A 12579-nucleotide genomic window follows, 5' to 3' on the forward strand; every position below is an offset into this window, starting at 1 on the left:
TATTTAACACCCCAAACCAAAATCATCCATCAATAAATACACTAGTGAATTGAAAGGCAGCTCACAAAAGAAGTATAGATAGCAATCCACACTTGACAAAATGCTCAGCATCCTTAACCATCAAGGAAATTTGAAGTTAACACTGCCCTGAGACTCCCAGTTTGTCCAGGTCAGCACAGCTATCAAGAAAACACTGACAGTGCTGATGAGGAGTGGGAGGAGACGACTCCTTACATACTGCTGGGGGAATGTGGACAGCTACTGTGGACATCAGCATGGAGCTTCTCAAAAAACTAAAATGAGAGAACAACATTGGACCCAACTATACTCCTGGGCATAGTCTGAAGGACCCAGTCATTTTACCACAAAATGTACATGCATGCTTCTGGCTTCACTACTGACAAAAGGCAGGATGCAGAACCAACCTAGATGTCCATTAGCAAATAAGGAAAATGTGGTGCATATATACAATGGCCACAAATAAAAGTGATATCATAGTTGAAAAAGGTTGGGCCAATCTAAAAATAATATTAAACAGAGTGAGACTTGAACAATTTCATGTGCAGAATGTACATTTAAAATGACATTTCTATATAAATATTTGGGGTGTGTGTGTGTGTGTGTGTGTAGGTCAAAAAGCTACAAAGAAAATCCTAAAAAGAAGAATGGATCTAAAAGGAGTTGGGAAAGAAGGAGGGAATAGAGTACATGTAACACAAAGCAGAAAGAGAAATACTAGTGTTTTAAGAAGGGAAGCAGGAAGAATGAGGAAGAGACTGGGAAAGAGAACGAAGCAGGGAGAGGGTAGGATAATAGACCATAACCAAGTATAGTGTGGCATACATATAGATAGATAGGTAGATATAGATATATACATATATACCATAATGAAACTATTACTTTATATATTCACCTAAAATATTTTTTAAATGTTTATGCTGGTAAAAGTAAGAGAGCAAGATGACGGCTTCAGAGGCATATACAAATGTAAAACTCCATCCCAACTATAACTACACATTTTCAATGATACTGCCAGCATTTAAAAGACAGATCACAGGGCTGAGAGTACAGCCCAGGGCAGGCCTCTTGCCTAGCATGTATGAGGTCCTACATTCAATTCCCAATGACAAACACATAACTCAAGACCATTTATTATCTGCAAAGGAAACCTAGGAATCACAGCAAAAAATAATTAAAAGACAAGAATTCTAGCACCTGGGAACTAAAATCTTTTCTAAATTTCCCTTGGATTAAAGAAATCATAAGAGACCAAGCTAGTGGAGTGTGCATAATTCTGTCCCAGCATACAAGAGACTGAGGCAGGAGGATTGTAGTGGGTACAAGGCCAGGATAGTCTACAGTCTCAAAAAACCAAAATATGAACAGAAATCATGAGAGAAATGAAATTGTCCTGGATTTAGAATTAATGGTAATGAGTGATAGAATCATCTGGAGTATAAATGGTATGCCATCAGAAGACACACAACTTCAAATCCTCTAGAAGAAAACTGCTAACATTTACCTCCGTGTTAGAAAAATGCACAGCAACCTCTACTGCCTACTAAAAATCAAGACAGAAAATAGAAAATAATAAAAAAAACACAAAAAGATCAATAAAGCCAAGAATGGATGGAGTGGGTAAGAAAATTTTAAATGCTAAAATTTAGAATAAGAAATATCAAATTCAGGTGGATCCATGTGCGATAAAGACAGTGGGTCTAGGATTTGAGTTTATGAACAAAGTGACCCGTGAGTATCTGGTATGTGGATGCTGGCAGGAAACAAGACTCTTGGGTCAGGGATAAAGGCTCTTATTACTCATGGCACAGTGGGCACCCTAAGCAGCATGTCTGCATTGGTCTCTTTGACTCCCAAGCCCACAAGGCATGTAGGAAGATCCAGATAAATACCAATCATGCAGAGGTTCACATGACAGCTTAGCAACACTGAGCTGTGCAAACCCATCTCTTTCATAGCAGGTGCAAGTAAGCCTGCTCTTTGTAGACAATTCCTCACCCCTTAAGGATGGTTACCACAAACACAAGAGCTGAGATGTGCCTGGGTGAGCATTAGGGAGGGTCTTGCATTTCCAGATCACCCACAAGAATGTGCAGCAATGTTCAAAGTACACAGAAACTCTTTTTCTGGAAGACAAACTACTTCTTGGCCCTCTATTTGGAAGACAAACTTGTAAGTGTGTGTGTGTGTGTGTGTGTGTGTGTGTGTGTGTGTGTGTGTGTGTGTGTGCGTGCACGCTTCATTGTCCACACTGTCTTATATGGCCACCAGAGGCTGGAGCAAACCCATTCAATATTAAAGACTTACCTTAATAGGATTCCCAGAATCAGGCAGGATTGACCTCTGTCATACCTCCCAAAATCCCAGAAACAACTAACGGTTGTGGGGAGAGGTAGTTGATATTGTTGTTATATTATTATATATATTATTATTCACACAATATATAGCCTAAGGTTTCTGCACTTTGGGTAGTGTTGTCAAATAGCTCTAGATCATCATTACATTGTCTGAACAGTGTCTGTCACTGACCAAATTTAGCCTTGTCACCTATACATGATACAACTCAAGTGTGATGGTTAATATTGCCAACATGATGGACTTCAGAATCACCATGGAAACAAACCTCTGGGCGGCTCTGTGAGGGAATTTCTATACAGAGTTAAATGAGGTGACCATCACCCTATATGTGGGCGGTACCATTACATGGGCTGGGGTCCTGGACTGAATAATGAGAGTCAGATGAACCCCAGTATTTACCACTCTGACTGTGGATGTCATGTGACCAGCTGCCCTGGACTCCTGCCGCTGTGCCTTCTCCGTCCTGCTGTGAGCCGATGCCAGGCATTTTATCACAGACACAAGAACAGTAACAGCTCTGCAGTCAGGAGAAGCTGATGAATTTGTATCCAGGTAGAAAAGCATTATGCTAGTTTTGTGTTTACGTGTACAAGATAGAGGCCATGCTGGGAGCCTTCCACTCATAGCATCAGGGGGAGCAGTGGTTGAAGAGCAGTTGTGTCCACATGAGTTTGCTTTGGGGGCCAGAACAGCAGCACGTTGCATGGTGGCAGCAGGCTGGATGGCAAGTCATTGCAGTTTCCTGATTCAGGCCCCACCATGGACTGAGCTAGGAAACATCTGGGAATAAAAAGAGCTTTCACTGCTATTGAGTTGGGTCCCTCAAAGGATACTGACTTGGAACCAAATAGAATACTCAAGGATGGTCCATTCTATCTCAGCACCAAGAAGGTCTGACAGGGAATAAAGCCTCCCTTTGGTGGTCTGTTCCATGAGGCACATCACACATTGCTCTGGAGACCCCTGGCAAACAGGCCTCTGCACATTCCCAGTCGCCAACCACTTCTGCTGGTGAGGCAGTAAGAACAGTACTGAGTAGGGCACTGGGGTTAATACTTCTGACTTGGCAGCCCACAGGACACTGTCTAAACTCAGAGGACAGAGATCTTGACTCACTCACTGGCCACAAATGTTGCATAGTATGTCCCACTGATCTCTCTCTTGCTTTAGGCTGTGTCTGGAGCAATCCCTGATGAGACTTGTGAAATAGAGAAAAGATGTGTAGATGGAGAACTTCTATTAACACTTAGAATGTTATTTTTATTGTAATACACATAAAGTTTGGGTCCTGAGAGAACCTGCAGTCACTGTTTTACTTAACCAGCAACTCCTAAGGATGCTCTAAATAAGACTCCATATACCCACAGAGAAGGGTAGTCCTCAGCACACATCAAGGATATCTCTTTACAACACAGGGAGACTATTACAGAAACCCAACAGATCAAAATGTAGAGATGTGGAGACCAGTCCCAACTGATACATCTACAGATCAACTCCACGCCTAAGACCCAGGAAACATTTTGGAAGAGGGGGCAGAAAAGTCAGAGGAACAGAGAGTTTGCGGTGAGATTTTTAACTCTTAGAACTGTCAGAAGCTACAACCATGAAGTCTTATTAACATGACTGCTAAACATAAGCCATACAAGGATGACACCAATAGCCAATTTTTTTAGTGTACAATTCAATGGCATCAAGCATATTCATGATACTGAACAGCTACCACCACTTCCCATTTCCCGGTCTGTTTCCTTCTTTTTTGTTTGGTTTTGTTTTTTGTTTGTTTGTCTTTAAAGATCTACACTCACTAATGGAACTGACCCAGGGTTTTCTTTCACGTGTGAGAAACAATGTCTTGCTTTTACTTCTAAGTTTTTCTAGAGTTTCGTAGGTTTAGCTCTTACTTTTATACTTAACATGTATTTTGAGCTAATTCTTGTATGACTCTTTTGCATATACTCAGTTGTCATAAGTCATCTTTTGTTAGTATGAACTATGAACCAATATTTAATTTTATTATGACTGGGGACAACAATGATTAATGTTACTGTGTCGAATGCACTGAGACTCAGCAAGGCGATTTAGCTTTTCTATCTGTGGAGGGACATCTTTCCACTTGTGCGACTCAGAAGATCTATTTGAATAATTTGCACCGTGCGGGGGTGATCGGTTCATGCAAGTACACCGGACCTGACTTGGCTTCCCGAGGAGGTGGTGACTGATGGCCTTGGCTTCTCACCCCTTGCAAGGTGCGCCTTGACCCTTGCAAGCCCTCGGTCTGACCATTCCTGCAGCGGAAAGGGTACTGACTGGTACGTCCCGCACGGTGCCCTGGGCTAACTCTTGGTTTCGGGTCAGCGGAGAGGCGGAACGGGGCGCGCCATCCGTGCTAGGCGGGCTACATAGCGGTCCCCGGGCGGGGCGGGCGCGGGTCCGAGCGGCCGAGGCGAGGCGCGGGCGGAGCATGTGACCACGGCGCGCGGGGCTGGGCGCGCAGTGCCGCGCGGTGGCAGCGGCGGGGAGAGCAATGGAGGCCGCGGGCGCCTAAGAGCTGGCCGCGCTGCTGAGGCTGCTGCTGCGGAGGCTCCGCGGGCTGAGACGTTCCCGGGACGCTCGTGGTCCGTCATCGCTCCCACCACCGTGGCGCCCCGTGAAACCGCAGGTGAGCGCCCCTCGGTCGCGGGGACAGACAATAGGCAGCTGGCGACTTCTCCCTGCGGCCGGGCCCGCGCGAGACACCGACCTTGCCCGGGGCGTGGGCTCCGGGGGCCGGCGGAGGTCTCGGGGCGGCGACCCCACGCGCAGCGCGGTCCTTGTCCTCCGGACCTACGCGGAGCGTGCGCGCCCGTGGGTTCCCGCAAGGAACCTGCGGACGGGCTGCACCCCGGGAACTTGCCGAGAGCGTGGGACCCGCTCAGCCCTGCGCCCCTTCCCGCGCCTTGTCCGGTTCACGGGTCCCCCGCGCAGAGCCGGACCTCGGCAGTCCGGAGCTGGGACGCGGACCCGCTTAGCCGAGTCCCCAAGCTGCATTGCTTTGTTTAACCTCTGCCGAACCGATGCACACAAACTCTTGTTGCCCCAGTTCTGATGAGCCACCAGTTTGATGGCAGAGGCGAACAAAGGTTTCCCTCCCAGGGCTGGAGTCCGACACCGCACGCCGCCAGGGCGTGAAATGGGCTCAAATGGGCTCGCCTTATCTTCTCCCATCGCGATGGTTTCCCCGCAGCTATAACCGCCCTTTCTTGCAGAGCTCTGTGGTGGCAAGATTGCACCTCTAACCCGGTGGATGCATGGGTGGGGTATGGCTTTTTAAGAGAACCAGAGTATCAGCCAAGAGCAGACCTTTGAATTTTCTGTGAAATGTTTTCACACGCGAGACATCGCAATGCTTTTCTGAACTGTGGGTTTCAAGGGGGAGTATATTCTAAGACATTGATTCAGTGGAGGGGGAGGGGGAGAAAACCTAGTAACAGTGACCATGTGTTGTGAAATTTTAATATGGTTTTACGAATAATGACTAGGAATCTGGTCTGGCATTGGGTGTAGGGGTGTGTGTGTGTGTGTGTGTGTGTGTGTATGTGTGTGTGTGTGTGAGTGTGTGTGTGGTGGGGAGTGGCTGTGGTGTAAGGGGAGTGGTTAGAATACAAAGGATACGGCAGTTTTACTGAAAGGTTTTAGCAGACACCCCGTGGCAGATGAGCAATTCATTAAGTTGTCAATTAATTCGATGTTTCCCCGTAAAAATTACCTACAGTAGTTGTTGAATTCTATAATAAAATGGCTAACGGTCATTTGGCATTGTTTGTGACTCGGGCATCTGTATACAATGATCAATTTTGAGTAAATTTGAGAGTCAACAAAGAGAGGGCACCTTCACAGCCACCGCCTTTATTACTTGGGGGAAGCCTAGCTCGGTTTTCTTTTCCTTTTTTCCCAAGAGAAAATTGCCTACAAGAAAAAAGAAATTCAAGGGTAGTTTTAAAAAGAAACATGTGAAAATGTGTCTTATGTAGGTTATGTGGTTGCATTATGGGTTATGTTAATTCACTAATGTGTGGGGCAGCAGAGAATTCTGCAACTAACCCATATGTGTATACTTACTATTATTAGTTAAATTTTACTCCCAAGTTTTTGTTAAGAGTCACCTGTAACAATTGAGAAACTTTCACAACTTTGCAGTGTAAGCAGAGTCCTGAATTTGGAGCCAGGATGATAATGGTGCTGACAGGATAGACTCGGGTAATTGATAAGAAAAATGAAATTATATAGTTCTTCATAAACTACAAAGCACCATAATAGTGCCAGTTACTACTGCTTGGTGAAAAAAAGCTGCATTTTAATTTTTTCCTATACAATTTTCTAATGATTAGTTTTTGGACATTTTCATGTATGTTTGTACATGTGTGTGTGCACTCGTGTGCGCATACGTGTGTGCTTGTGCCCACTCACATGTATGCGGCCTGTGGAGGTTAGTGATCAAACCACTAACCTCCATTATTCTCCACCTTGTATTTTTAGACAGGGTCTCTCATTGAATTGAACCTAAAGCACATCAGTTTGGCTGGATTGGCAGGTCAATGCTCCTGTCCCCTAACACCGTCTCAACATACCTGGATTTTACATGTGTACTGTGGATCCAAACTGAGGTCCTCATGCTTGCCCTGCAGGGGCTTTATGAGCTACAATATCTGCCCAGTCCCAGTTGTCCGATTTTGCAGTCTGTATTTCTTTATTCGTGACAGAACCTCAATTTGCCCTGGCTGGCTTTGAACTCATTATGTAGCCAAGAATGGCCTTGAACCTCTGGAATGCTGGGATTGTGGTGTGTGCCTCCACGCTGAGCAGCAGTCCATATATGGCACAGAGTAGTATTCAATAGTTAGTGGTGGAAAGAATAAGCCTAGTGATAAATAAAATGTGTATAATATGCATGCTGGTGCAGCTGGCTTACTTCAGTGAACATTTGCTGAATACCTACTATGTCCAAAGAACTGAAAAGCATTTCCACGTGTAGCTCATGAAAGCATCGTGCCTGCCTTTCACAGTCGTGGTTGACATGCATATTCATGAAGAATGGGGCCTGGCAGGTGAACTCAGTAGGCTTTCCTATAGCTGAATGGGACAGTGGGACATTTCACTTGTTAAATATGCTTATTTCACGGTCTCCTCGGGCAGAGTCAGGGCAGATGTTATCATTCCGATTTGTAGGTAAGGAAATCCAGACACAGTGGGATTAAATGACTTGCCAACTCTTGCCACTAACGCCACAGTGCCAGGGGCAGAAGCGGGATTGCATGCCTGCCACGTTGGCCCCCAAATCACCCCCATACTGTAGTCTATAATTTTATACAAGGAAAAGAGTAAATGGGCCAAGATTTTGAATTGGGGACCGAAGTTGAAACTAGCTGCCCTGCCCCTTGGTTGTGACAAGCAGTTCAAAATTTCGGTTTCCTCCTCTGGAAGATTCCTTCTTCCTGCAGGGATTTTGTGAGGATCAAATGAAATGACATTCACACACCCTTTGTACAATATCAGACACACAAGCGGAACACTCAAGGACAGCTTGTTTTTATTCCCATGATGAGAAGATAAAAGGGTGGCTTTGAATTAAGAATTGCATTGTGTGTTGTTCCCTGATATACAAACCCTGAGTGTGTGTGTGAGTGTGTGTGTGAGTGTGTGTGTGTGAGTGTATGAGTGTGTGTGAGTGTGTGTCTCTCTGTGTGTGTGTATTTTATTATTTTTACATTTTGAGGATTGGGTGTTGGCCCCCGCAGATGCTAGGCAAGCATCCTGTCACTGAGTCATGTCCCCAGTCTGTGGTCTTTTGAAACAGAGTTCCTGTGTAGACTAGTCTTGTCTCAGCCTGTCACCTGCTGGAATTACTGGCACACATCACCATGTCCAGCACCAATGATGCATGTTTGAATTCTTGAAGTAGTGTTTAGATTTCCCATGTGTGTTTTCTATGTGACTTTTAGGATGCTCCTGAGATCCAGCCAGAGATTGGGGTACAATGAAAGGACTAGTGGAGAGGATTATTGGGCGAAGCACATGCAGAAAAAGTCTGCTGTTGCCTCTACACTGCCCTCCAAATCTTAACTTCAGTGGAAATTTGAATATTAAATTACAAATAAAAATATATTCTTGGAGGTAAAGTGCTTGTTCAGTTTGTCTTAGGGAGCCTAGTCCCGTGTCCATGTTGCCTCCCCCCATATGTGTTTCTTAAACAGTTCTTTTCTTGTAATTGCCTTTTTTTTCCGAGACAGGATTTCTCTGTCTGTCTCTGGCTGTCCTGGAACTCGCTCTGTAGACCAGGCTGGCCTCAAACTCATAGAGACCCGCCTGCCTCTGCCTCCCTGAGTGCTGGGACTAAAGGTGTGCGCCACCATCTCCCAGTGTGATGGACTTTCTTGAGTATTTCCATGGTCAAGGGCCCATGCTAAGCAGTGTGTGTCTTATCTAATTTAGTCCTCACAGCAGGAAGCCTTGTGTTTCCATTTGATAACTGAAATTAGGACTCAATGAGGTTTTTATGAGCTTGCCCAAGGTCCCAAAGTTAGTGAGGAATGATGTGGGGTTCAAACTGAGTCCAGCTGAACCCCCAAGCCTGTCCCTACTCTTGACTCCCCCTACTCTTCTGGGGTCCCTTCCCAGTGACTGTTGCAGAATTTTATACCATAAATAAAACCATAAGCTGGGTGGCAACATTTAAAATATACCTAATGTAGCACGTTTTATAGCTTCTTTGGAAAGGACTCATTTGAAATCCATTTTTAACTTAGTTTATAATCACGGAAGCTTGCACAGGAGGCCAGTAATTCATTGTGACTTGGCTAGTCTTTAATGTAAATATTTTGGAGTAGCTTCTCAGGTTTTTGTGATGGAGTCAATTAATTGGTCATTTTTACTGAGTGCTCAAATGTTTAATATATCTTCCGAAGAGACACAAAAATAGCTGTGTAACTATAAAAAGGCCTCATTACAAATGAATGTCAGCTGATGTTAAGGCACAAATGAAGACGTAAGAGCCACAGAGGGTATTTTATAGTGTATTGATTGGTCTCAAAATCACAAGGCAGTAAAAGTATTTAATTTTAGACAGCACATGTAAGAAACTACCATCAACTATTATACATGTATAGTATATTGAATATATACATTTCAATTTTAAACCATTTCTTATGTTTTCAATAATTACTTAATTTTAATATATTTTGTTTCTGGGACTCTCCTGCTATTAACAGTATCGTTAGAAGGTGGCTCAGGGGTGGGGACCTGAGTGATGCCCTGTCCTCCACATAAAAGGCCAGGCATGCTAGCAGGCATTCTGCTCCAGTGCTAGGGTGGAGAGGGGGGAATCCCAAGGGCTTGTTGGCCAGCCAGTCTATCCCAGATGGTGCTCTCTAGATTCGGTGAGGGATGCTAGGCCAGAAAAAAAGGAGAGGCAATTGATAAAGAAATTCTTTATTAAAATATTGCCTTTTTTGAGATAAATTCTCTTTAGTCTAGGTTAGCCTCTAAATCTTGAAACCCTGATCATCCTGCTCCTACCTCTTAGATGCTGGCATTACAAGCATGTGCCCCCCAGTTTTAAATTAAATTGTTTAAAACTTATAATTTTAAAAGATTATCTGCACATTCCAGCGTGTGTGCGTGTGTGTCTGTCTGTCTGTCTGTCTGTCTGTCTGTCTGTGTCTGTGTGTCTGTGTGTCTGTCTGTGTGTGTGCCTACAAAGGCCAGAAGAAGGGCTGTATCCTCAGGGTTTGGAATTACAGATGGTGTGAACCACTCTATGTGGGTGTTGGGAACTGAACTTGGATCCTCTGGAAGAGCAGAAAACATTCTTAATCACTGAGGTATCTGTCCAGCACCCTGTTTTAGTTTTTAAATTGCATAGATATCTATGTGTGTCCATGTAGGCTATATGCATGTGAATACAGGTGCCTATAGAGGCTAAAGGCACTCGTCACTCTGGACCTGGGGTACAGGTGGCTGTGAGCCATCTAGCCTGGGTGCTGGCAAACTAAATTTGGGTCCTCTGCAGGCATAGCACAGATGATAACTATGGATCCATCTCTCTGGCCCAAAAGCTGACAATTTTAAAATCAAAATTTACATAGATAATGGAACTTTGAAGGAGCAGCTTAATGACTTACGCATTTTGGAAATTTGTATATTTCTGCTTGGCAATCACCATTTTCTTCTGAGATTAGTGTAACTGGATGTAGATACAGCTTGTTCTTAGGTTGGCTATGAGAAAAGTCACTTTGCAAGTTGGACATGCCTGCAACCCTAGTGTTCAGGAGATTAAGGAAGGAGGATCAGGAGCTGAAGGGCAGCTTGTACTACATAGGAAGGCCTATCCCAAAACAGAAGCAAATGATCCCAAGTTGCATAAAAATGATTTTGTGTCTAATGAAACTATGTATTATTGCAGTGGTCCAGGCCCATTGTCATGGTTCACTCACCAATGATGGTTTTATGCTTATTTTATTAATTTCTTCCTTTTATTTTTTAACCATTGACCCCTATTGAGCTGTTACAATTTTGTGAGAATTAAGAAACTTAGATGCTGGACATGGTGGTGCACACCATTGAACCCAGCAGTTGAGAGTCAGAGGCTGGCAGACATCTGAGTTGGAGGCCAGCTTGATCTAAAAGCAAATTCATGGACAGCCAGGGTTACACAGAGAAACCCTGTCTCAAAAAACAAAACAGAAAGTCAGCTATTGGATGGTCATAGTTGCTATAATTTGTGTTTAGGACGATAATAAATTTGGCTACCATTACATTTCACTCTTTTTATTCTTAACGTGAAAATTCTTAGAAACAGACACTAAATCATTTTGGGTATTTTCTTGTACTGATGACTTTGAAGCATGTTAGTGTAGGCGTATATAGTTTGGATGTATGATTTCCACACACATGAGTAGTACAAGGTTGCAGACCCCTAATTCATAAGTGTAACTCGACTTTAAAGAATGTAAGTATGAAAACAGAAGATGCCTCAAAGAGATATTTCATAGCTAGTCAGTGGTAAAGTGACATTACCGCATATATTGAAGAAGCCATATAGAACAATACCATACATATGAGCTTTTATAATTCTAGAAGTGCATGCTCATTCAAGCACCAACAATACAAAGCCTATTTCCAAAGGAGCACTTGAACCATCAGCAAGCCTTCTGTATATCTGTAGAACCTGTCAGATGTGTGCAATGCTGATGAAGGGGAAACTTCAATACACTTGCTTCTCAGACGGGTGCTGTGCTCAATAGGAGGTGATAGAGGGAAGGACATAGAAACCGCATCTCCCAAACATTTGAGGAAATCAGAAGTCATGGAGTAGGAGCAAGAAGTAGGTAGCCGCTGTGAAGGGGAGTTAATCCAAGAGAGCGGAAAAGAGGAGCAGCTTGTTCAAAGGTACGGATTGGGTTAGAGAGGAACAAACAGTTCCGTGTGCAGGCCCATTGGGGAGGGTTTGGCCATCACCAAGGGAGATCCGGGTTCAGGCTAGGGGTGGAGCTGGCCTGCTTGGAAACTGGGTAATTATTTAAGTCTAGGAAAAGCTGGAGTCAGTAAATTATCCGTGAAAGGTCCTGCATGTAATTGTTATCTTGTGTTTTCCTCATTTGGAGGAACATAAAAGAAAAGAAACACCACAATCCTGCGATTGCTGTTAGCAGAAGACAAAACCTCACCACACCAAACCCTATAGCCACAGCCAGTTAGGTCTCCAGGGAGGACCGGTCATAGCTGGTGTCCTGAAGGATGCTGTGGCAGGGCTACCAGGACTGTTTAGATGCTGGTGTGACCCACACTTCCCTAAGCCACATAGCCGTTGTCTTCTGAAACATTTTTGAAGAAATAAATTCTCAAAATTTTATTTAACACTTAACCTGATACATAAAAGGTGCAAATTATATGTAATAGTGGGGGTACTGTGTGCTGCTTTTTTGTTTGTTTTTTACCCTGAGGAATTCTTGCATAATACATCTTGAGTGACCTTTTTCTCTTTGGGTGTCCCGGTGACAGACACAGTGGGACTTCCCGGCTTTCTTTATGATACACCTGCCAGCCCATGTTTGTGAAGGGTTGACTGTGTTTTAGAGTTAATGAGGTTGGGGTCATAGGTTCAGTTCCTGGGACGGCCAGCTAGCTTTGCTTTGTTCTGCAATTGCTTATTGTACTCTTATTCCAGAC

General features: G+C 44.0%; 1 protein-coding gene across 5 annotated transcripts in view; it reads left to right on the forward strand.

Moving 5' to 3' along the window:
- The first annotated feature begins 4880 nt into the window (after positions 1–4880).
- Positions 4881–12579, forward strand: part of Cracd (capping protein inhibiting regulator of actin dynamics) — a 210680-nt gene continuing 202981 nt past the window's right edge. For all 5 annotated transcript variants that reach the window (XM_040747245.1, XM_040747248.1, XM_040747250.1 and 2 more), the window contains exon 1: positions 4881–5035. The gene's annotated coding sequence lies outside the window, so the exon portion shown is untranslated. The remainder of the gene's footprint in view (positions 5036–12579) is intronic.

The sequence above is a fragment of the Mesocricetus auratus genome, unplaced genomic scaffold (assembly GCF_017639785.1).
Source record: "Mesocricetus auratus isolate SY011 unplaced genomic scaffold, BCM_Maur_2.0 Super-Scaffold_100006, whole genome shotgun sequence".
NCBI classification, from domain to species: domain Eukaryota; kingdom Metazoa; phylum Chordata; class Mammalia; order Rodentia; family Cricetidae; genus Mesocricetus; species Mesocricetus auratus.